The following is an 8,570-nucleotide window of genomic DNA, read 5'->3' on the forward strand; positions in this document are numbered from 1 at the left end:
AGGAATGAGATGCTAAGGTTTTTAGTAAATGGCCCTAATCGTGATGCTAAGCATGTTAGTTTTCTGATCATTAAATAAAAAGTCACGTGATATGAGTATCTGTTAGGGGTGACACATTTGTAACCATCAGATGTGTATCTAACAGTTGAAGGGTGCATATTATTTTCTAGGAATAGTATTTACATGTACAAGGTTCTTGTAACATCTCTTTACATTACTTAACTAGTTTATTTTTTTTATCAAGCAGATGTCTTTGTTGAGCATTTATTCACCCATTGCAACAATCCGTTGACACTTAGTGCCATTAAGAAATCCAAACTAGCCCTTTCTTTTGTGATTTTGAATAAGTGGGTGAAGGGTGAAGAGAGGAGAAGTTAGTGAGATAATGGTTAGAGGGAAATAAGAGTAATGGGAGATGGAGAGATGAAATGGAGGGTGATGATAGGAAACATAATTCGTAGAACGTGCAGTTATTGTTGGTGTGTGTACAGTTTCTGATAGATCGCAAGATGATGATTCTGCATAATTGGGGTATATGCCGGTTTATACGCTAGCATACCAGTTTCTGATAATAAGTCTAACACGTACTTACGTTGGGATAAGTATATGCCTTCTCGAGACCTAGTAACTTCTATTCCTAGGAAGTATTTGAGTCCTCCTAGGTCTTTCATCTCGAACTCGGAGGATAAGTACCCCTGTAATTGTTCAATCTCCTTTGTATCATCCTCTGTGACAATCATATCATCCACATATATAATGAGTAAGGTCACTTTTCCATCCTTACGCTTAATAAACAAAGTATGATCTGAGTTCCCTTGTCTGTATCCATACTTCTTCATAGCCTGAGTGAATCGCCCAAACCAAGCTCTTGGCGATTGTTTCAAATCATACAATGCCTTTCGAAGTTTACATACTTGTTCACTAGAGTTCTCAATACCATATCCTGTTGGGAAATCCATATATACCTCTTCCTCTAAGTCCCCATGCAAAATGCATTTTTTCACATCAAAATGCCTCAGAGGCCAATCAAGGTTAGCACCTAGAGATAACAGAACTTTGATTGTATTCATTTTTGCAACCGAAGCAAATGTCTCCTGATAGTCGATGCCAAAGGTTTGTGTATACCCTTTTGCTACCAATCTCGCCTTGTATCTATCTATCGTTCCATCTACCTTATGTTTGATAGTGAACACCCATTTGCATCCTACCTATTTCTTTCCCTTGGAAAGTGTAACCACGCTCTATGTTTTGCTCTTCTGTAACGTCTCATTCTCAATTTGCATTGCCTCTGTTCACTTTGGATCTCTCAAGGCTTCTTTCACTTTGGTAGGTATTTTAATAGTTTCCATTTGATGAACAAGTGCACAATATCTCAACGAGAGGTGATGAGTGGAGACATAGTTAGCAATTGAATATCGTACTTTCCCTTCTGGAGAGTACCTGTCTGGTGGCTTTCCTTTATTTTGTCGAGAAGGCAACACATAAGAGGATTTATTAATAGTTGAGTGAACACTCACCTCAGAGATATCCATTGGATCATGTACGTGTACTTGTGGAATATCGGGGGAATGTCGTGTTCTGCTTCACTACAACTATTAAGTTGCCCACTCAAGTCTGCACCAAACAATACCGAACTGGGCCCACTTTAGCCATCATCTATTATTTCCGAATTAAGCCCAATTGGGCTAACTGTAGTTGCATGATTTTCACGTCCACTTGGGTTGCTGCATGATTTTCACGTCCACTTGGGCTGTTGACTGCATGATTTTCATGCCCACTTGGGCTATTGACAGTGGCATAAATATCAAGCCCACTTGGGCTGTTGACTGGTTCAGTTTTTAGGCATTCATGGCTACAATCTACAGGTGGTGCATTAATTAAATCGAACCCGTTATAATCATCAATTAAGGTTGTCTCCCCCTAAGGAGTATGGATGAGAGTAAAAAATAACTCGTCTTCAGAAAAGGTAACATCCATGGTGACGTACATATGTCGAGTAGATGGATGATAACATCTATAGCCCTTTTGTTGAGGACTAAAGCCAAGGAAAACACATTGCGCTACACATGGATCAAGTTTGCTTCGTTGTTTTTTTATGAAGATAGACATATGCCACACAACCAAAAACCTGGGGTTCGAGATGAAGAGTGAAGGGTAGCAAAACATGATCGGTAAGCACGGCCAAAGGTGTTCTAAAAGAGAGAACACGCGACGACATCCAGTTCATGACATAAATAACATAGGTGATTGCATCAGCTAAGTATGTCTTGGGTGCACATCTACCAATAAAAAGAGCACAGGTAATCTCAAGGAAGCGCCGATTTTTTCGTTAAGCAACTCCATTTTGTTGTGGGGGTTGAAGACACGTAGTTTCATGAAGAATGCCATTTTCTATAAAATTAAATAAAAATTGAGAAAGATCCTGATTAAGATACTCACCACCATTGTCTGAAGTACTTTAAGAGGGAGTGAATATTAAGTATAGACCATGTGATAAAAAGCTTTGAAGATGCCACCCACATCGCTTTTATTTTTCATGAGGTACAACCAAGTCATTCGAGTGTAGTTATAAACAAATGTTACAAACTAACGCACACCATGCTGAGTAGTAACCAGAGATGGCCCCTACACATCAGAATAAATTAACTCAAATGAAATTGTTCTTTTATTCAAACTTGGAGAATATGAAACTCACTGATTTTTAGCTAATGTGCAAACATCACACTTTAACGAGGACTTTGGAATATTACCAAATAATGATGGAAGCAATTTTCGCAAATAACTAAAGGAGGCATGACCTAGCCAATGATGCCATAACTGAACAGTTTTCAATTTTCCATTATTACGACCTTGAACTTGATGAGCACGACCCTGTACAACACCGTCAACATAGTATGTAACACCCAAAAAATGGACACGTAACAGTGCCACGCTCTATTAGTAACGCAATATTATAGTGTTAAAATCCAACACTATAGCACTACATTCCTAATAGAACGTAAGGCTATGTGAGGGGAAGTAAAATAATTTATTTTTAAGCAGTACGGAAGAGGAAATCATTTTGATAAAACGAAGAATAAAAGGGCAACTGAATTTGGATAAAATTTTTACATAGGAAAATAACTTCACAATCTACAACAAAGCCAAAGAGTTTAAGGTAATTATTATACTAAACCAACTCTTTAGTACAATTTGAAAATGCAAAACGTTGAGTTTGGCTACAAAAATCCCTTCAAGACGGTGAGGCAATGAACGACTGAGAGGTTGACAAGTAACAACAACGCTAGTCTTGACTTTAGTCCAAAATGTCTTTTTGTAGGTGCACCGGTCTTGTAATAAAGTAGGGGTGAGCATCACAAACGTTCATCGCTCCCCCTCAGGGAATCCACCCCCAGCTAGGTTTGAAAATAGTATACGACACTATATATACTATAGGAAAATGATTGATGCACAACAAAAGATTTGTTTAGTTTGGAAATAGATTGTATGCTCACACAAATTCCTTTTTAAAAAGAAAACAGGGATCCCAATAAATCACTACATGCCTGATAACCGGTCCAATGACCAACTACCCCTTTACTTGGACCAACTCCGAACGAATATAATTATGGTAAGGTGTAGTGAGAGTGTCCTTTAATGCTTTACTCTTAGATATCCTAGTACATCACTTAGAAAGCTAGTGGTACTAATCCCTTCATAGTAGTCCCTCATGAGGTTTAGGAGATCGAAACTCAAGGCAGTCGGTATGCCCCCTTCACTCTCAAGTCATCACTTTAATTTGTAGCATAACACAACATGCATATCATGATATAAAACAAAATCATTTTTCCTCATGGTTCTATCACAACAAAATCTATGCAGCTTTCACATGCATTCGTATATTTACATATACATACATGCACAAATTCCATAACTAGGGTAAGTAAGGATCCCCCTACCTGGTCTCCAAGCCAAGCAAGCAATATTCCTCACGACTACCTCGATTAAACGCAAGCATCGCGAGTAATTGGAGTCCTTAGTTCAACAATTACAATATGTCACTATATGTCCATATATAATGACTAAACTTTATTCCCATAGCAACAACTATATCCAATAGGGACCTTCACTTAACCAGAAAAAGAAAAATTCTGTATTTGAACTTTTTATTATTTCAAATAGGTTCCCAAACTTTTGATAATTTCACTTTGGCCCTTGAATATTTGGAAATTTACAAAATTACCCCAAAACTAAAACTATTTTCGCAATTCAGACCCTGGTATGAAACCAGCGGCTTCGAGGTCTGTTTTCTAAAAAATTCAACATATTTTTCAAGCCAAAGCACAATCCATCAATAGTACAACTCACTTCCTCCATACAAACGTCATTTAAAGACCAAATTTGATGAATTTCGAGTCAAACATCAAATTTCTCTAAATCTCATCCATATTAAACTTGTACAAAATCTCAGAAATCTGATCATATGTAAATCTTTACCTTAATGTCTCAGAAATCGTTGTCCAGTCATCAAATAGGTTTCAAAGCCCTCAATTCCAAAGCTAAAACGAAAATCCACGTCACTACTGCAATAGCTAAGCTCCACTTACTTGAGCAAGTTCCTTGATCACTCCTAAACCAATGTATTTCTTCCACCCTTATTTCTTTTCTAATCTCTCTCCTCATATGTATATAAATATTAGAACTAACACTTTCCATATCAATCTCTTGTGGTTCATTTTTCCTTGACTTGCATGCATGCAACCTTAGATCTCATTTCCAATCCAACTTACTTTCTGAAAACAAAGAAAATTCCCTATTTATAGTAGGCAAAGGTCGGCTAAGGGAAGAAATAGATAGAAATGGGCTGAGAAGAAACATTGGTGCAGCCCTTAAAAGGAACATGTGGTCGATGACTCATGGAATGCAGGACCACGTGGCATTCATAATAAGGTGACTAACGCATCACAAGATGATGTGTCGTGCACTTCATATGGGCAGGTAGGAAACTTTATGAATATGAGATAAAGATGGCTTAATTAGAGATTAAGCTATGCATGCAAACTCAAGCTAATCATGTAAGAAAGCTCCACGTAAGTAGCTTGGTGGCTGTCAAATTGATCTCCATGTGGCTAATTCCATCACTTGTGGCTGCCATGTGTCATCAACACATTGGTCCAAAATGAAATTATCTTAAAAATTCATTCAAGTTCCGAAAAGTAATCCGAAGATATTGCAGAACTCATGATAACGTCCACAATCTTTTCATAAATACCTTCTCAATAAATAACCTAAACATATTTTTTTTTTCAAATATTTCTCTTCTTAGATAATAAATTCTTGGGATCTCACATAGTACAACCCCCTCTTCTGAGTACCATGCCCAATGATCGCCTGAGTTCAGATATCCTGAAGTAAAGAGAATGACATAAACATTTGCACAACACAGTCTAATTGCTTGGTGACCTGTCCCACGGATAACAAATGGCTAGAGAGTGTGGGAATAAGTAAGCAGTTATGCAATGATAGATTAGGAATAAGTGTTATCGAACCCGCCCCTGTAAGCTGGGCAACGCCTCCATTGGCAGCGACAATACTATCCCGTGGTGAAGGTGTTGTATGGTTAAATAAAGTACAATCATAAGTCATATGATCAATGGCTCCAGAGTCAATGATCCAACCTATATCAAGATCAACAAATGCTATTAAAGTTGTGCCTGTGTTACCTGGATCATCGGATTCCTCTTTTGAAGCAATCATATTTAATAGAGAGAGTTGCGAGCCCAATTCATCTGGGTCTGCTTTCGGACCGTTTTCCGCGGGTGGGCAGGTTGAGCCCATGTTGTTTGGACCGGCTGCATAGTCTGCTGTTGCGTTTCCATGGGTGTCGGGCTCCTGACTTAGCAAGCCCGCTTCCAGATGCAGCAGCAAGTTCTTTTCCGTGTTGGGCCCATGACTGGTAAGGCCTGCTTCCAGTCGCTGCAACCATTCCTTGTTCGAATGGGTTGGTAAGCCCACTAGCAGATGCAGCCATAGGTTGTGGCTTCTGCTTTTTTTTTTTTTTCTCTGTTTGATCCTAATTCAAGATTCTTATGAAAGTCTCTTGCCTTGAGACTTTCAACCTTTGAAAATAGGTAATTGTTTTTGGTCTGGTTTTGGCAGCAAGTCAAAGAACTCTGGGCTTTCTGCAGTCGGCTGGGCAGTGAGCAAGAATATTTATTTATTTTTTTTTTCACGCTAGCAATAATTGAGTCTAGGGTTGAGAAAGAGACAAGTCAGAACCTGCTTTGATGCCAAGATAAAATTAGTTTTAGGGTTTCAATCTATTTTCCATATTATTCTTCTCCCTCTTGGAGGTAATATATATACTAATGTATCTCTCATAATACAAGCAATAGTAAAGGACTCCTAACTAAAGTAGGAAACACAATTCATTATATTCCTAATCTATTAGGGCTCATGCCAACAATTCTTTTCCCCATGATGTCCTATGTTCAGTTACCATTTCCAATGGATATCCTTTATGCTGATCCTGATCGCAAGGTAATAAATTTTTTGGTGTACAACATTGTGTATGTTCAGTTGTTGAATCTCTAATTCTGGTGAATGGACATGTGTAAACTGGCTTCACTAAATAGGAACAGCTGTCCTCCTCAATGCATTCGATCCAAGTCAAATACCCTTTTGCAAGTTGCACCCCAATACAATTGCCCATATACCATAAGACCAACACATGCCCTAGTGACAGTTTGACATTCCTTGCGTTGTCCTAAGAAACCAAATTCGGCCTCTTGTGACTTATATTGGGTTTAGGATTCTGTTGAAAAAAAGACTTATATTAAACGGGACTGTTATGATGTTGTCAAACCAAAATTATATGATGTTGTCGTGTTAAAAAGTAAAAGAACATGATAATGCGTGATACGCTTAAGATACCGTAATTATAGTGTTCCTATTACATTTATATCCAATGTAAGGGGTTTGGATTTTTCTTTAGAAAAGAAAAACCTACCTTCCAAATAGGTATAAATTCATTGCTGCTCGTGTGGTCCATTTGAAAATGCTTTTCGTCCGGTCCAGGTGGAGGCTCTTGCTGCAAGGGAAGGCTTGGCGATGATCGTTGAAAGGGGCTTATCAAATGTTATTTCGGAATGTGATTCTTCCCAGATTGCAAACCCGTTGCGTGGACATTCTCCCACTAGGTCAATGATTGGGCCTATTATTGAGGATGCTAAAGCATCTATGTCGTCAATCACTGGAGTTGTTTTAGCCCATGTTCGTTGCCAGGCTAATGAAATGGGTCATCAGCTCGCCAAGTTTGCGTTGTCTTGTGATGGTCTTAGGTCTTGGTTCGAGGAACCTCCAGATTTCCTTGCATACCCTTTTGTAATTGATGAGCCAATTTCATATTATATATTTTATCCTATTCGTAGTATGTTTTGGTAATTATTTTGGTAGAATTTTGATACTTTGATTTATATTTTTAATATAGGACATTCAACTTCCTCTGGAGCAAAACATGATCAAACATACGAATTTTGTAGTGATTCAAATTGGAGGACGTTCGTGTGTCTCTTGGCGTGTCCGTATCAAAATTTCGGATTTTTCTACCAAGCGGTTATTTTCTGGCAATGGAATAAAGAAGCAGTGCGCAGTATTGGAAAATGACGTTTCTGAGCTTGAATTGTGTTTTGGAGCCCAAGATGACATCGGATGGGTTTGTGACCTTCTGGAGATGTGTTCAGAATGTCTTGATCTTCAAAACAATCTATTATAGGCCAGATTTGGAGGATATCTGAGGCTCAAACGTGGTTGGACAATTACTTGGCAGATTCTCATAGCTTAATTAGAATTTTATTTTCTAAGATATTTTATTATTATTCTTAGTTTCCTAGTTGGAATAAAGGACCTAGTTTTTAGGGTTTGTGTGATGGCACAACAACATATATTGCTTTGCCATCCACAGTTTTTCTCTATGCTTCTCTTTTATGCGACTTTGGAGACAGAGAGCAATTGCTAGGGTGAAACCTTAAGCCTTAGCATGAATATGTGATTTTTATTTAATTGCTTATGATTGATTGCATGCATACTTTGAATTATTAATCACCGGGATTAAAACTATCCAATTGTCTTAATGCCTGATCACCATTAGGATCTTTAGAAAAGTAATTTGATGTAATTTTGGTCGGAAGGTTCCCTGAAATTGATGCTGGCTTCTTGTGATTAATAATTGTAATTTCACTTAGGATGAACACCACGTCTTAAGGGTTGCATGGTTTTTCAAAGAGTTTTCATAGAGCATAATGAGTATTTCATGTTCAGATTTGATCCGAATGTCTGGACGGGTTGCATGTTGGATATACGTTCTATGTTGGAGGTTTCAAGTAGAATATAAATTAGGAAAACCTAACCTTCAAAGTGGCATGTGTAGATCATAAGTGATTGGTAAAAGTTCATAGGATTGCTAGGTGATGGTGGATCCTTAGTGCTTTCTTAATTTGATTTCTCCAAAACTTTTCCTTTTCTTCCATCTTTAATATTGCAGATTAGTTTACTTTTATTAATTAAATTCGTTTTTAATTTAAGTAGGTCAT

This window comes from Malus sylvestris, chromosome 15, assembly GCF_916048215.2.
Source record: "Malus sylvestris chromosome 15, drMalSylv7.2, whole genome shotgun sequence".
In the NCBI taxonomy this organism is placed as follows: domain Eukaryota; kingdom Viridiplantae; phylum Streptophyta; class Magnoliopsida; order Rosales; family Rosaceae; genus Malus; species Malus sylvestris.